The 17764-nt window shown below is 40.2% G+C and overlaps 1 protein-coding gene across 3 annotated transcripts in view; it reads left to right on the top strand.

Moving 5' to 3' along the window:
* RASGRP3 (RAS guanyl releasing protein 3) overlaps positions 1-17764 on the top strand; it is an 89521-nt gene that overhangs the window by 18396 nt on the left and 53361 nt on the right. For 2 of the 3 annotated variants that reach the window (XM_032172653.2, XM_032172652.2), the window contains exon 2: positions 17612-17744. The gene's annotated coding sequence lies outside the window, so the exon portion shown is untranslated. The remainder of the gene's footprint in view (positions 1-17611; positions 17745-17764) is intronic. The other variant, XM_058426425.1, reaches the window with a different exon arrangement.

Below are 17764 nucleotides of genomic sequence, written 5' to 3' on the forward strand. Positions count from 1 at the left end.
CAAATCACCTTATCATTTTGGCCTTGCGGCTCTCCTTTATAGAATGAGGTAGTTAAACTGGCAACTAAGCAAAAAAAATCCCCTTGAAAAGTGGAAATATTCTGTGTCGCCTATTAGCACAACCTCTTTCTCTGTTGGAGCTACGGTTTTCTCTGAGTAGACTAAAAACACTATCAGAAGACGTGAATGACCAAGATGATGAAACCAGGTGCTTAGAGACCAAGGCTCGCAGCTGCACTGATCAGTAAATAACCCTTCCCTGGTTTCTGGTTTTTCTTTTTAGAGTAATAAACAACAACAAAAGTAGAGTACCAGTTCACCTTGTATAGTCACTAATTATACAAGTGACTCATTCTAAGGGCTAGAAATTATCCTACAGGAAATTATCCTGAAGGGTCTACAGTGATGAATATCTGTGTTTTCCTTGAGTCTGACATGGAAAAGTAAGCTGTGACTCATAGTCAACAAATCCAAACCAACCTAGAGAGGAAGTGGGAGAGAGTGAAACTATATACTCACTATAGTGTGTGGAATCTGAAAATGTTTGCCTCTAAGCACGAATAGGTACATATTTTTTTCTCAGGTAGCCCAATGTACATTCTAGTTTCTCTAAATCTTTACAAAGTAAAGTATTGAGGGGGCATTGGCACCCAGTTCCATGCTCTTTAGAAATCATTAATGACTATTTTGCTGATTATGAGAACTTTTTCTATTAATATAAAAGAATAAACCAGAAATCTGAGGAAACTCTAAAACTTGAAGGCAATCTAGACATTTAGAGGATATTACAAGTGGAAATAAATACTAATGTCTTAGACTAACCAAGCTTGACAAATGCTGCAGAAATCTCCAAATTTACTTTCTTGTTCAGGCAAGAGGTGAAATTTGTCTTGCAATTTGAAATTACGTTTTGAGTAAACATATGCCAGAAGGCTTAAGTGAGCATAGTAACTGTCTTGGCATTCTTCCTTGTCCACAAACAGTAACATTCCAAAGATCTGCACTTTGAAAGATCCTCCTTAGCTTTTGCGTCTGTGGTGTCAGTAGGCAGCCCAGTGAGTCTGAGGTAGGGCTTGTAAGTGCAGATGTCTACGGCAGCAATCCCTGACACTTTTGGCACAAGGGACAGATTTCGTGGAAGACTGTTTTTCCACGGACAGGGCAGGGGGTGGGGGTTGGGAAGATGGTTTTGGGATGAAACTGTTCCACCTCAGATCATCAGGCAGTAATCAGATTTTCATAAGGAGCACACAACCTAGATCCATTGTTTGTGTAGTTCATTCACAATAGGGTTTGCGGTCCTGTGAGAATCTAACGCTGCAGCTCATCTGACAGGAGGGAGAGCTCAGGCAGTAATGTTCCCTCACCTGCATTCACCTCCTGCTGAGCAGCCCGGTTCCTAACAGGCCATGGACCAGGCCATGGCCCAGGGGTTGGGGACCCCTGGTTTACAGGACCAGGAAGATATTATAATGATGTAATGTGTGAAATGAATTAGGAATAAGAAAAATTCTGGACGAGGCATGGTGCCTCATGCTCGTAATCCCAGCACTCTGGGAGGCTGAGGCAGAAGGACTGCTTGAGCCCAGGAATTTGAGACCAGTCTGGGAAACATAATGAGACCTCATCTCTTAAAATAAAAAAAGAACAATTCTTTCTCTGTTTGGAACAAGTGATAGTTCACTTTCCTCTTAAATCTACTGAAAGAGAAAAGGCACATAGTGGGATGGTAAATGGTAATGTCACGTGGTCTCAATTTGGGGAGACAGCAGAAGGTAGGAGGGACTTTGGGGAACTGGGAGTCAGTCAGTTGCTCAGCTCCATCCAAATGTTGCCTCATGGGGATGCAGCCCTAAAATAAGCAGAACCAATTTTTCCACAAGAATCTAGAAAACTGGATTTTTAAAGTAAAGGTTCAGATTTGTACATTTTCACAATGAATTCAAAATTTTTGAAACTTTGTGAGAGCCAATCCTGTATGGGCCTAACAAAAAATATACATCTAGGGGCTAAATCTGTTTATAACCTGTAGATGTTGAGTGAGGTAGAAGTTATTAGCTTGCACCATCTTCTATTTGGAGAAAGGACGAAGATTCATGGTTCATTATTTGTATGTCTTTAAATAGGCTTTATCAGATAAAGAGAAAAAAGTTTAAAAAGCAAAGCATTTGAGGACAATATTTATAGTGTGTGGACAGGAACTCTGCTCTTGCATTTCATTCCTATAGCATCAGAGCCAGAGTTCTTGGGTTAATATGGAATGTGTGATTTTATTTTAGGATCCACAGCACATTGAAGTAAGATATTGCTGATGTCAGGCTTATGGCATCTGTAGTCATCTTGATGTGAATATGGTCCTTAATAAAGAATTCATTAGAATGATTCAGATAGGGCCTATGTTACAACAAAGATTTGGAGATTTGGATATATCTAGATGACATGAGGAATTTTCTAGTTGTCAAAAAATAAATGTTTGGGCTGTAATCTCAGCACTTGGGAGGCTGAGGTGGGTGGATCACTTGAGGTCAGGAGTTCAAGACCAGCCTGGGCAACATGGTGAAACCCTGTCTTTACCAAAAAATACAAAAATTAACAAGGTGTGGTGGCACATGCCTGTAGTCCCAACTACTCAGGAGGCTGAGATGGGAGAATCACTTGAATCCAGGAGGCAGAGGTTGCAGTGAGCCAAGATTGCACCACTTCACTCCAGCCTGGGTGACAGAGTGAGACCTTATCTTAAAAACAAAACAAAACAAACCAACAAAAAAAAACAAACCCGTACTCCCATCACATTGCTTTAGATGCATGAAAGCAATACGTTTTGGGTCTTGAGTATTTCTTGACATTTCAAGTGTAAATATAGCTTTAGGTATTTCAGCACTTTTTTCCTACTCATTGATGTTTTTTAATGGTAGCTTTTTTCTTTTTCTCCCAATTCAAGTACGTAGTAATAAGTTAATGTGAGATTTGTGCATTTTAATTTGTATTTTTCTGTTTTAATAATATAATAAAATATTTTGTGTTGCATTTAGTAGTAAAGAAGTATCTTTTTACCTAAATGCTTGGTGAATACTTTCAAGTTTTGCATGATTAATAGTTAAAGGGTGCTAAGATAATTAAATAAATATATACATTCTCTGTTTCCTGAACTGGAGATTAGAAACAAAGTTTGAAAAGCCAGTAGAAATGAGATATTGTGGTGAGATAAAGATTGGCAAGGGTCTAAAGCTGTGAACTGGCAGACTTGTGAAATCCCCACAAATTACCACAGAAGCTGATGAGGTTCTCTTTTTAATTTTAGTCCCAGCTTGGTTTCACTTACTATTTCAACTCTTCAGCATCCTTATTATGGCTAGTAGATCTATTAGCAAAACTTCCTTGGTGGAAATGTTTTTGTGTAATATCCACTCCCCCGAATTGTTTTAGGGACATTAATAAACTGACATGCATTTATTTTCATTCTACAGAAGAATAAATGCAATGTCCAGACTTGGATCCCATTCAAGAGTCACTGGTCTATTACTGACATTTCTAAATGTGTCTACTGAAATCTCCTGCTCTTTAACCTCTTTGTGGGAAGATATGTGTCTTTGTATTCCCTTGAGTACTTTCTGTGTGTGTTTAATAAATACTTCTTAAAAATTAGATTGTAAATTGATCAATAAAGATATCATTGAATGGTTTGGGTGGTGTGCCCAGAGATAGCTAGTTTTAACCTACAAAAATAATGAATAATACAGAGTAAGAAGCATATTATAGAATTTTCATTTAAGAAAATATGGACTAAGTCATAGAAGAAATGGGATTTAAACTAGTTCTCATTTCATGATACAAACTTCTAGCCTACACTGCCTTTTTCCCCTCCCTTTCTCCAGCCCTTGTTTCCTCTCTCCCTTCTCTCTTTCTTTCCTTTCTTTGCAAAGTGGGTATATTTAGGTAAAATGTATGTGGCTTATGAATTTGAGAGGAGTGACAGAAATAGGAATCATTGCATCCCTCAGTAGAGGGCACTTTTTGATCCCTTACCAAGAAAATGATAATAGCAGCTAACACTCATTGAGGGCGTACTATGTGGCAGTTAATAAGCACTTTACCTGTTATTAACTTATTTAGTTCTCATAACAACCCTACAACACAGACATTATTATTATTCTATCATACAGATAAAGATACAGACACACAGTAAATTAAATAACTTGCCCCCAAACCACACAGTTAGAAAGTTCAAGAGTTGAATTTGATCCCAGTGGTCTGGCTCTAGTGTCCAGGCTCTTAACCATTACATTGTACTTAGAAAAGAACTCACTAAAGAACGAGAAAAATGTGTAAGGCCAGCAAGGAAGGACTATGTTGGGTTATGTCACATGGGCTTTCACAGAAGCTTTCATTATGATGTTCAGAACATGATAGTCCCTCTCTCCCCTTCAAAATGGTTTTGAGTGAAAGAATGAACAAATATATAGTTTTAGACCAACTTGAAGACCTCACCATCCTGTGAGCATTCCTGTGTTTCCATGCCTCCCTGCCTTCTTCAGTGCCATTTTCTCTGTGTGCAGCATTCTCCTTCTTCTCTCCGCCCAGTGCATCCCTGCTTGTGTGGCTAGGCACAGCTCAGTTCTATGAGTCACCTTGTTTTTACCTCTCTCATAACACTTTCATAATGCCCCGGATCATAACTTCTGTCCATGTGTGCCCCCTCTTTAGATCCTCAAGCCTCCGAGATCACAATCTGTGCCTGACATATACTTGTACCTCCGCCATGGTGTTAATCATAGTGTCTGGCACAGAAATAAGTGTTTATTCAACAGACAAGAAAGTGACTGGAAAAGGATTCATTGTAATTTTATCCTCTTTAACAATCTGTAATACTAAAAATTGGGAAGCATATCTTGAAATTCCATTATGGGCCTGTTAATATAAAAGGAATAAATGTATTCAGTAATCGAAAGAGAAACATCAAGACAAGAATAAGGTTAGGCTCATCCCCAGCCCCCTCCCATTTCTGACCTCTGTTTCTCTCCTAAGATTCACCCTATGCCTGGTCTTAGCACCATCCTGGACAGTGAGTCCTTCCCTAAGGCAAATCACCTATCTCCCTGGCCTTGTCCAGACACCAAATCCTCACTCTATATAGTGACTGAAACCCCAGTCTTCGGCCAGGCATGGTGGCTCAATCTCAGCACTTTGGGAGGCTGAGGTGGGCAGACCGCCTGAGCTCAGGAGTTCAAGACCAGCCTGGGCAACATGATGAAACCCCATCTCTACCAAAAATACAAAAATTAGCTGGGTGTGGTGGTGCACACATGTGGTCCCAGCTACTCGAAAGGTGAGGTGGGAGAATTGCTTGAACCCAGGAGGTGGAGGTTGCAGTGTGCCAAGATCACGCCACTGCACTCCAGCCTGGGCAACGGAGTGAGACCCCGTCTCAAAAAAACCAAACCAAACCAAAACAAAACCAAAACCAGTTTTTGGTATCTCAATGCACAATGTTAATTAAGTAGCAAAATCTCGGCATTTAAAAAATCTGAAATATTTACATAAATGATTTGACCCAAATCACTTGTAAGGGTCAACTGATTTGGATCAAATCACCTATGTCTTGAGCTATACTCAGAGAATTACATGCCCCATTAAAATATCAAATCCAAAAAAAAAACCATAGAAGATAAGATTAGAGAAGAAAGTTAAAGAAGAAACAAATTTGAAGTTTAGAGACCATGTCAAAAGAATATGATGGCAGAGAAAAGTAGTCATATAAAGATATAAGGCACACTTCTGGGCTAGGGGATAGAAAAAATAGTTTTGTTCTTAAGCCAGTGGAGAGACCAACAGAACCATTCAGTAACATAAATTTTACAAAGCTAAAGGAAGTCAGTATGCTGAGTGCCAAAATCCACCGGGAAGGGTGAGGAGGGAGGAGGAGAATTCTGGAAAAGTGAGTAGGGGATTGCCAAGCATAAGTATTGGGAGAGGAGAGACATTCAAAAAAATAAAGAAACAATGTGTGCAAAGCATGGGGTCTGTGAAACCAGAGTTCCCTTTCACAGCAGTATCACATGTGCTGGAGTAAAGAGAGGATAGAGGAGGGAGGGAATGCAGGGGACAGGCTTTGTATGCCATGGAAAGGACTTCCTATTTATGTAAGACCACAGGGAACTGTGAAAGAATTTTGGAGACAGGAGTTCCGCAATCAATCTGATAATTTGGAAAGATTGATTTGGGCCTAGGAGAGAGGGAGATAAACGGGAACTGAGAACCAATCTAGAAGTCTGAGAAGTGAGCCACTGCGGTGGGCCAGGGGAAACGGGTCAACAGCTTGAACCCAGGAGTGGCGGTGGAGAGGAAGGGCAATGGGCGAGTAGAAGAAACAACTGGGAGGTAGGTGATCAGACTTGGGTATGAGGGATGGCAAAAGAGGGTGCTAGGAAATCTAGGGTGAGTCCCAAGTTTCTGGCATGGAATACTGGGAGGCAGGTTGAGCCATAGACCAAGGAAGGAAATATAGGAGATACAGCAGGTTAAAAAAGTGAGAAAGAGGTGGGTGCGGAGGCTCATGCCTGTAATCCCAGCACTTTGGGAGGCCGAGGCAGGCGGATCACAAGGTCAGGAGTTTGAGACCAGCCTGGCCAACATGGTGAAACCTCCATCTCTAATAAAAATACAAAAAGTAGCCGGGCATGGTGGTGCGCACCTGTAATCCCAGCTATTCAGGTGGCTGAGGCAGGAGAATCCCTTGAACCTGGGAGGCGTAGGTTGTAGTGAGCCGAGATCACACCACCTGCACTCCAGCCTGGCAACAGAGCAAGACTCCGTCTCGAAAAAATAAATAAATAAAATAAAGTGCACAGTTCAATGGTATTTAGTGTATTCACAAGGTTCTTCAACGACTACCGCTATCAAATTGGACAGCAATTTTATCACTTCAAAAAGAAACGGTGAACCCACTGCAGTCACTTCCCATTCCTGCCTTCCCTCAGTGCCTGGCAACCACTAATCTCCTTTCTGTTGCTACAGATTTGCCTATTCTAGATATTTTCTATAAATGGAGTTGCACAATATGTGGCCTTCTGTGTCTGGCCTCTTTCACTTAGTATAACGTTTTCAAGGTTCATCTATATTGTAGCATGTATCAGTACCTTGTTTCTTTTTATCATTAAATAATATTCCATTGTATGGAGATACTTCATTTTGTTTATCCATTTATCAATTGATAGACATTGGGTTGTTTTCAGTTTGGGGAAATTATGAATAATACTGCTATGAACATTTTTCAATTCTCTTGGGTATGTACCTAGGAATGAATTTGCTAGATCATATGATAACTCTATGTTTAAGTTTTTGAGGAGCTACCTAACTCATTTCCAAAGTGACTGTACCATTTTACATTTCCACTAGTGATGGATGAGGGTGAGATACGAAAACTTACCCAAATGTTAAGTAAAACTTGTCCAAAGTCACATGCTAGTATGTAGAAGAGCTAGGATGCAATCCCAAGTCCGCCTGTCTCCAAACCCTACTCCCTTCCTCTGTAGTTTGCGTGTAGCTGGTCTCTTTTTGGTTTGGAGTCATCATCATAGAGGTGGTAGTTGAAGCCACTTCTGTGGATGAGTTCAGCATGGAGACCTGAGAACCGTTGGCAGTTTAGAGGCCAGCAGTAGGAGAGGAGTCTGCAGATGAGATGACGAAGGTATGACCAGAGGCATAAAAGAAAAACCAGGGAAGAGATGTTGTCAGGAAAACCAGCCAAAAGGAGAATTTAAGGGAGGGTGTGGTCAAGAAGTACCACACTGCGGCTGAGCCTTAGCGTAAGAAGACAACGAAGAGAGCTTAGAGGATGTAATGACTTTTGCCAGAGTAGTTTGAATGGAGTATGAGGGCAGGAAGTAGAAGGGGAGTTAGACAGAGCTTGATTTGGGTGGTCTGAAGAGAGGATAAAATAGAACCAGCAAATTCTACTTGGCTGTGAGGGATGGGAGAGATGGCCAGTAGAGGTTGCTAAATTTTGTTTGTTTGTTAGTGTTTGGTTTTGGTCAGAAGACACCTCACGTTTACTTATATAGAGGAAATACAAGGGGAGTTACAAGCTAGAGGAAGGAGAAGTGGTAAGATGCATGAACTCTAGACAGTTACACCAGGGAACTGGTGAAGAGAGAAGAAAGGCCTGGTGCTGTTTCTGAGTGTGGAGGTGGGTGGGGGGTGGGGGGTGCAGATACCTTCATATGGCAGGTCAAGGGAAATTAGTTCACTCTGAGCTTCCCTTCATTTGTCTTAATTTGCTCACACTTTAGTAAATTACAATTGATTAATTCCTCCTTTTACAACCTACCAACAACATCCTTATTCCCATTCCTTGGTCTCTTTTAACTCTCTCTTTCTTTTTTTCTTTCTTTCTTTTTGAGATGGAGTCTCCCTCTGTTGCCCTGTTGCCTAGGCTGGAGTGCAGTTGCAGAATCTTGGCTCACTGCTCACTACAACCTCCGCCTCCCGGGTTCAAGGGATTCTCCTGCCTCAGCCTCCCAAGTAGCTGGGACTCCAGGCATGCACCACCACACCCAGCTAATTTTTTTGTATTTTTAGTAGAGATGGGGTTTCACCATATTGTTCAGGCTGGTCCTGAACTCTTGACCTCAGGTGATGCGCTCGCCTTGGCCTCCCAAAGTGCTGGGATTACAGGTGTGAGCCACCATGGTCAACCTTCCTCTAAATCTTTAACCTTTACTTTATGAAAAGCTAGCTTTTTCTCCCTCTTTCTTTCTCATTCTCTGTCTCTCTAGATCCACTAATGAGTCCAAAATACCCATCAGAAACCCTAGTTTCTCAGAGTTGTGGCATTTCTGAAAGCTAATCTGGCATGGTAGCAAACCAGTCTATCAGCCTCCAAAATTCTTAAGAACTCCCAAAGTTCTCTTTTAGCATTTTGACAGGCTGTTTCGCATATGTAAATCTGTTATTAATCCATTTATAATATTGTTCTAATGGAAAATATATATTCTAAATTTCAACCACTTTACAAATTTAGTTGGGAACATTTCACAATTTTAGGACTTCCTTCTTTCTCACTATGATTTATGCTCTTAAAACATTTTTGAAATGAAATTTTTTTGTTCTCATAGGGAGGGCAGAGTCACAGTATTTATCTCATGTCAGAGATGATGAAAGTGAGCCTCAGAGAAGTTAAATGGGACCTCAGATACTACATAAATTTTCTAGTCACTTATATTTTCTTTTTTTGTAGGTGTGGACTGTGATTCCATTTCAGGAGTAAGGTGAAATTAGTTGATGTCTTAGATGGGAGGAAGACAGATATCATTGCCTCTTGAGATTTGTTTTTCTTTTAGAGAAAAGAAGAACCATTTGCTGCAGGAAAAACATCTGAAATAAAAGGGAATGACAAAGTCATTAAGTGGAGCCTTCTAATTACGGGCTTCAAGCTGTGTAACTTTATTTGGGAGCACAGAAATAATTTTAAACACACTTTTTTTTTGGTTCCTGTACTCTACCGTTAATTGATTCCAATAAAAAGTCTAGCTCCAAATCCCAGATTTCAGAAGTAATTTCAAACTGAGACGTTACCATCCCATAAAAGAGTACTATAAACACATTGGTTTCTAAATAGGAGCAAAATGTTTTCACTTAGATGATAATATAGTACAGTTTATCTTAGAAAAGAGAAACTCATATTACATCTTCAATATCTATATATACTAAGTTAGTGTCTAAATGGTAAAGGAAATCTATTTATTAAAGCTTATCACTGTCAATAGTGAAACTGGATAATAAAATTAATAATAAAAATAAAGCAGCATTGTGCAACCCCTATGCTTTTTGCAATCCTTTCATTTATCTGTGCCTTTAAAAAAATCCAAAGGTGGTTCAGAACTCAATATATCCCTAACTGACCCCAATCATTTTCTCTGTCATCAGCTTTTAATCTAAATTTTGTTGTCTCATGTGTATTCTTATTCATTTTTCACATAGTGATAAATTTCTGGATTGCAAATTGCATATGTCTATCCTATGCCTAATTCTGGAATCATGTTCAGATATTTCCAACCACCTCACTGTCTGACACTATTGGACTTAGCCTGTATTTTCTACTGTAATTTTGTGACCCATAAAGCTTAGTATCTTTCCTGTCAAGAAGGCCTCCTAGATCTCCTTAGGTGGAATTTGGTCCCATTTCTGTGCTCCCGCAATGCCCTGGGCATCTGTCTCTGTCACTGGACTTAATGGACTCATTGGTTTATGATAACTGATTTATATTATGTCTCCTGCATGGGATTGTATGCTGTTGAGAATGGACTTTCTACGCCTCCAGCCTATTGCTGTAAACATTGTGTTTAATGTTTAATAGACAATAAACGTTGGCTTTTGTGCCCAACCAAACTAATGCCTTTCTCTGAGAACCTGGAGGTCCATTTAAAGGCAATCTTTCATTATGTTAGTGCTTGTTGCTGCATTCCTGTGTAGCAACTTAGAATTTCTGTTTTCAAATCCTTTCCCCTTGTTTTTAGCGACAGTCAGCTTCCACTCCCAGCCTAGAGTGATGGTAGTTTGGGAGAGATTTTGTAGTCCAGGCTACACCTTCTGTTCACATTCTCTTGCTTTTTAGGGGCTTTCCATGTAATGTCTTCATTCCCTTGGAGCCTCTTTTGTGTAGATTCTATCCTTGGAGATTGTCATCTGGATCCAGTGGGATGATCCCTAAGAATTTTACTTATGCAGTTGTTAAAAATGCCTTCCTGTTCATAGTGAGCACATGAAGCAGAGCACGTTGGTATTGGCACCAAGTACTAAACAGAAGTCAATAACCAGCTCAGAGCTCATCTCACAAGACCTCATTGCATTTTTTGGAGAGAATTAAGTAACAAGCAAGATTTAGCTGCATTTTAGTTATTGCTGGATTGTTTGGGAGGAGCCTGGCCTCCCAGAGTTTGTTGGGGAAAAATCTCAACACTGTGATCAACATGAAGAGCACCTAAATGATTCCCTCTCTTCCTCCTCCTCCATATCATCATCATCATCATCATCATCACCACCACCACCACCACCACCACCATTATGATCAGCATCAAATCCACTCAGAAGTAAATGGAACAACAAAGGAGTAAGGGAATGTGACTTTATTTCAGGGAATTTGAGACCAGGTACTTCCAGAGCATTAGGACCACAGACAGGATTTTTTTTTTTTTTTTTTTGAGACAGAGTTTTGCTCTTGTTGCCCAGGCTGGAGTGCAATGGCATGGTCTTGGCTCACCACAACCTCTGCTTCCCAGGCTCAAGCAATTCTCCTGCCTCAGCCTCTGAGTAGCTGGGATTACTGGCATGAGCCACCACTCCCGGCTAATTTTATATTTTTAGTAGAGACGGGGTTTCTCCATGTTGGTCAGGCTGGTCTCAAACTCTTGACCTCAGGTGATCCGCCCACCTCAGCCTCTCAAAGTGCTGGGATTACAGGCGTGAGCCACCATGCCCAGCCAGCAGGATTCTTCGGAATACAATATTGGTATTTTTGAGAGAAGAAAATATTGATCTTTAAAAAAATGATTTTCCCAAAGTTTAAAATTTTAACTTCTGAGGCTCAAGTTTCCTAGTTCTGGGTCTTACTTTGGGGCATTATTTGGAAAGTGAACACTCAAGTTGCCATAGTAGGTCATAATCCTTCAATGTGGTTGAATGTGTCCATCTGGAAGCCATCCAACTGCAGGTGTCTAGCATGTGTATATGTCATTTCCCTGCTATGTTCGGCTGTAGCCAAATGCTAGGAAAATACCCCATTGGTGGGACTTTGGAATTTCATGGTATTTATTACTAAAGCTTCTCTAAGATTCTCATTTCTTGTTCAACTTATGTCAGGTAGCTGTAAATATGTTGGTTTGGTTGCCAATATTCGATACCAGTAACCAAGAAAACATAAATAAAATGCAGTTAAGCCTTGTTACTTGTTACCAGAAAATGCAACAAGGCCTTATGAGATGAGCTCTGAGCTGGTTATTGACTTCTGTTCAGTACTTGGTACCAGTGATTCCCTGAGTTGCCAAGCTTGCCGTAATAGTGAAGGTTATTCATTTTCAGACAATAGGGCCAGTGATAGAATGCTTACCAGCCAAACACGGGGAATAACAAACCTTTGTTTTAGACAATGTCTAGAAATTGATCTAATGGGCAGGCCTTAACAACAGCTAAAATTTTTGTGGGTAGTAGAAAAACATAAATTTTTGGAGTTGGACTTGGCTTTGCAACTTAACTAGTAATATGATACTGGACAAGTAATTTAACCTCTCTAGGCCTCAATTTCCTTATCTATGAAATGGAGATAATAAGACCTTAGCTTTCGGGGTATTATAAGATTTAAAGATAATGTAGGTAATTTTCCCAACATTATTTCTGTCACATTACTTTGCCACCAACAAATGGTATTTTTAGATGCTGTTATTACTTCATTTTCTAAAATCCAGCACAATGTTGATTATTAATTCCCCATTAACTTAGTGAAATCTCTTTTCAGGATAAAACAGACAGACAACAAAAATTTTAAAATCTGGGAAAATCCTATTATCACATTAAATAAACACATCCAATGCAAGAAGGACAAAAAATTTATTTTAGAGTTGAAAATTACAGTATTAAGCATGGCTCCTTCCTACTGTCATTGTTAAATAACCTTTGGAGATGCTGCTTCACCACCCATAAATATGGGAGATTTTAGTCTTCATGTCACCAGTTGTGGTCCATTTACAATGAGTGAACTTTGCCATAAGCACCAGGCCCATTTCTTATATTCATACTATCCCAGTAGGTTTGTGATAGAAACAAGTTTGACAGTGATGACAGTATGACTTTGGTGGAGCACACTGGGAAGAACACATGATTGAAGAAAATAAAATAGAAAGAGAAATTCAAAGAACAGAGGAGTGAACTTAAAAGGAATGAGAAGGAAAATTTAAACAGAAACAAGACCAATGCAGAAATAAACAAAGAATTTCAAATATAAAGAGTCAACCGAGGCCAGGCACAGTGGCTCACGCGTGTAATCCCAGCACTTTGGGAGGCCAAGGCAGGCAGATCACTTGAGGTCAGGAGTTCAGGACCATCCTGGCCAACATGGTGAAACCCCATCTCTACTAAAAATACAAAAATTACCCAGGCATGATGGCGTGTGTCTGTAATCCCAGCTACTCGGAAGGCTGAGGTAGGAGAATTGCTTGAAACTGGGGGGCAGAGGTTGAAGTGAGCCGAGATCACACCACTGCACTCCACCCTGGGTGACAGAGCAAGACTCAGTTAATGAGAGCATTGGAGAGTGTGAGTGGTGGGGCAGAGATGCAGAAAGCCTAATGGGGAAGGTGGGGATCATAAGAAAGGTGGCTCAGGTGGTAGTTACCAGAATGTAATATTTTGGATCAAGTCAAAGGATGGGAGAGAAATGGTTTTCTCGAGACGGAGTCTCTCTCTGTTGCCCAGGGTGGAGTGCAGTGGCAGGATCTCAACTCCCTGCAACCTCTGCCTCCCAGGTTCAGGTGATTCTCCTGCCTCAGCCTCCTGAGAAGCTTGGATTACAGGCATGTGCCACCACGCCTGGCTACTTTTTGTATTTTTATTAGAGATGGGGGTTTCACCATGTTGGCCAGGCTGGTCTCGAACTCCTGACCTCAAGTGATCCACCCGCTGCAGCCTCCCAAAGTGCTGGGATTACAGGCGTGAGCCACCGTGCCTGGCCTATATCTGGATTTTTAAAAGATTTTTCCAGCTGCAGAATGGAGAAAGATTGTAGTAAAGACCTATACTGAGGATGGGGAAACCAGTTAGTAATTGGTTAAAATCATTCAGGCAAGAGATGATGGTTGTCTAAACCAGCATGTGTCCATGGAGATGGGAAAGAAGTGGTTGGTTGCAGAATTTCTTTTGAAAATAGATTCAGAAAGATTTACTGATCCATTGGCTATGGGGAATGATCAGAATCAAGGATAGTTCCCAGATTTCTACCTAGATATTTGGTTGGCTGATGGTGCCATTCCCCTGCGATTGAGAAATTGAGAGTGGAGGGGAGGAGAAACAAGTTTGTGGGAGGAAAATGATGAGTTCACTTTGGCCATATTGACTTAAAGATGCCTGAGACTCCAAGGAGAAATTTTGTTTTAAATGATTTCACTTGGTCATATCAAGGGGAAATTTTGAGTTAACTTCTAGATACCCATTACAGACTTCTGAGTTAAGACCTGGGCATCTTTAAGTGCTAAGAGTTAGCAGGAAAAAAAAATATTGGAGGAAGAGGCAGAAGAGTGAGAAGTTAATTCACGTAACATGGTCCCTGGGAGGACAAGAGTAAGGGATCCAGGCACAGGTAGAGGGATTGACCTTGGATAAAGAAGAGGGCCACTTCTTTCAATGCAATAGCAGGAGAGATCCCCAAAAAGGGCATCCATGTAGGTAAATTTCTCATTTTTATGGAAGGAAATCAAGGAAGTTTCTGTCTGGCAACTTCCATTTACTCTAAAAAGGAGACACGGTCATCTGCCAGAAGGTATGATGGATACAGTTCTGAGGTTTATCAAGAGGAGAAAATGTACAAAAGCCATCGTGAAAAGAGAAGAAAGGAACCAGAATTATCAGGATTATTTCTGTCCAGAGTAGAAGGCTGATGTTTCTCGTTTCTCTTCTCCTGGAGGTATTTGTTTGTTTTTTATTGTTGTTGTTGTTGTTTTTGAGAGGAAGTTTAGTGTTCCTTGCTTTTTGGGCTATTGTATCACCTACCCATGTCATGTTTCTAAAATTATTTCAGATAACTTCTGGAACAATGTATATGGCAAATCTCCCCTGCATTCAAGAAGCAATTCTGAGTTTCTGTTGTTATGGTCTAGTTACACTTTCCATAAGTCCGAGCCTCAGAACTAAAGCAAGGTTGGCATTTGTTAGGTGGTGTCCTCACCAGGGCACAGATCCTAGCTCCCATTTCACCTAGTTTTGCTTGATATGGTGAAGAGGACGTTAAGATACCATTGGAAGTAAAATAATAAGAAAATCAGGCAGGGTGTGGTGGCTCATGCGTGTAATCTCAGCACTTTGGGAGGCCGAGGTGGGTGGATCACTTGAGGTCAGGAGTTCGAGACCAGCCTGGCCAACATGGGGAAATGTCCGTTTCTACTAAAAATACAAAAATTAGACAGGTGTGGTGGCACATGCTTGTAATCCCAGCTACTCAGGAGGCTGAGGTAGGAGAATCACTTGAACCTGGGAGGTGGAGGTTGCAGTGAGCTGAGATCACGCCACTGCACTCCAGCCTGGGTAACAGAGCAAGACCATCTCAAAAAAAAAAAAAAAAAATCCAGATGTGATCATGCCACTCTCCTTTCAAACAATGGCTTCCCGTTGCCCTTTGGATAAAGGATATACTCCTTACTAAAGCTTACAATACTGTCATGAGCTACTTCCACTGATGTTTTAGTCTCATCTCTTGCCATAACACTTTAGTCATTGTAAATGTCTTTTCGATTTCTCATAATTGCTATCTTCTTTACTAAGCTAAAACTCCTCAGGCTTCTAGACTAAATTAGTGCCCCTCCCTACCTGCTCTGTGCTCCATAAGATATTTTATTGTCATTGTTCCTTTAATTCTTTGCTAGACTATAGAGGCAAGGATTGTATCTGTCTTGCTTATCCATTTATCCTTTGCTTCCCCAACACCAACCCCTTCTACTAGCCACTCTAGTATTCTGTTCAGTGTCTGGTGTCTAGTAGATCCTCAGTAAGTATTTATCAAATAAATTAATTGTCTTTCAGAGTTTTTATTATTTCATTTACTAAACTCAATCTTAATTCTCCTATGGAGTATCAGGTAATATAATCACAGCACTTTAAAAAAAATCTCATGTCTGTGGTGGTAAAGGGAAATTAAGCTTGCATATTTCCAGAACAATGAATGCTGACATCTTTGGCATTAATCTTTAAGACTTCAAGGTTTGTAACAATTACCACTTGTATTCGTGAAGGATTAGTCATTTAGAGAAACCTTTTTGTCTCCATATGGAGGTCATGTGAATGTAAAGATATTTATGTAGTCATTTATGCATAAAGATAATAACTGCCATTGGCAGGGAAGGATCTTCAAGAAATTCTTTTATCTTGGAATAGAGATAATGTGATAGACAAGACAATCGTTGAAAGTTCTAACATGGCCAACATCATTTCAAAATGATTTGTTGAATACTTACTAGTTAAAATATTTCACCTTATAAATCCTACAATCCTAGAGCCAAGAGAAAGCTTCCCTGTCATTTTGGCATACTTCCTAGATACTGTCTGGGAATTTAGTCTACAACATCTCTGACAGTCATGACCTAACTTTGGCTTGAGAACCTTTGGGAATTGGAGTCCCTTGCTGGTGAGGCTGCCTGGCCCACCAATAGGTGCTCCAGTGTCATCGTATTTTTTCTTCGAATATCTTTTCTCTTCTCTAAACGAACACCTCTCTCCCTTTCGCTTCTACAAATTGGTCCTCTACTTCAGGCCTCAACTTAAAAGACTTTTAATACGGGAGGGGAAGAAGTAATGCAGGTAAAACGAGACCCTTTCCCTGAGCACTCAGCGTTCTGCAGGCTCCGTGATGGATTCATTTTACGTGACCTCACTAACTCCTTAAACAGTCTAGTGAAGTACGCAGCATTATGACATTTTACTCAGAGATAAGTCAGACTTTCCCCATTCGGTTACCTAATGTTGAAACCCATTTTTTTTTAATGGAGAGGTTCTGAGTCAAGAGCCTGGTATGCTCATTTATATCTGTTAATGAACAGTTACATGGAGTTGGCTACCTTTCATTATTTCTAAAATTGGGAGCACAGTTCTTATTGCCCTAGGCAACCTCAGAAGGATGTTTTTTGACAATAGAGGCTTCACAAGTCATGTTAATGAACGTCCCTTTGCTACGGGAACATATCATAGCCTTTGAAATCACGCCCAACAAAACTCTATTGGCCTTTAAAAATAACACTTTTCTTTTAGAAATAATTCAAACCCTAGGAGAAATTGGGCTTATTGTGTCCCTTTCAGACTTGGGAGAAAATGTGTGGGCTGGAGAGCAATAATTTTCATGGCAGCCGGAGAGTACCTATCAACACTACAGCAAGTCCTAAACCAACAGCAACTCCTCAAGTCCCCATTGGGAGACTGAACAACCTGCTCTAAAATAACATTGACATTCATGTTGAGACAATCAGTAGTGATTTAGGGTCAGAGTTCAGTGTCACAACCACAGACTGTTTTAAGGATTTACTAACATTTCAATGTTTGGAAATTCTTAATGAGTAATCCACTGATATAAGTATATTTGTAGGAAATAGTAGTTTACACTATGTATATAGAACTTGGTTTTGTCGCATATGTGGGTTTTTAATAGGCTGCAAAAAGCTTACTTGATTTAAAAAAAATTGTGTTACCAAATAACTACTTTGAATATTTGCCCTTGTTAATTGATGTTGTGGGTGAAGTTTAGACAAAATCTCAAATACCACCTATAACTCAAAGTTTTTGAAAATGCCTTAACACAATGTGGATTCTTTGGGGTTATCACGATCTAATTCTATATGGGGGTTTCTTTCTGTTCTTTTGTCAGGTTCCCCAAAGTACTTAACATTCAGGTTGAATAAACCAGTTCTACAGACCGCTTCTTCCGTGCATTTCCCAATGATGCTAACTGCCCTTAAAATTCTTTCAGATTTGGAACTGTATCTGTATGGAAACAACAGGTAAGTATTTCTTTAAATTG

The sequence above is a fragment of the Hylobates moloch genome, unplaced genomic scaffold, assembly GCF_009828535.3.
Source record: "Hylobates moloch isolate HMO894 unplaced genomic scaffold, HMol_V3 SCAFFOLD_13, whole genome shotgun sequence".
NCBI classification, from domain to species: Eukaryota; Metazoa; Chordata; class Mammalia; order Primates; family Hylobatidae; genus Hylobates; species Hylobates moloch.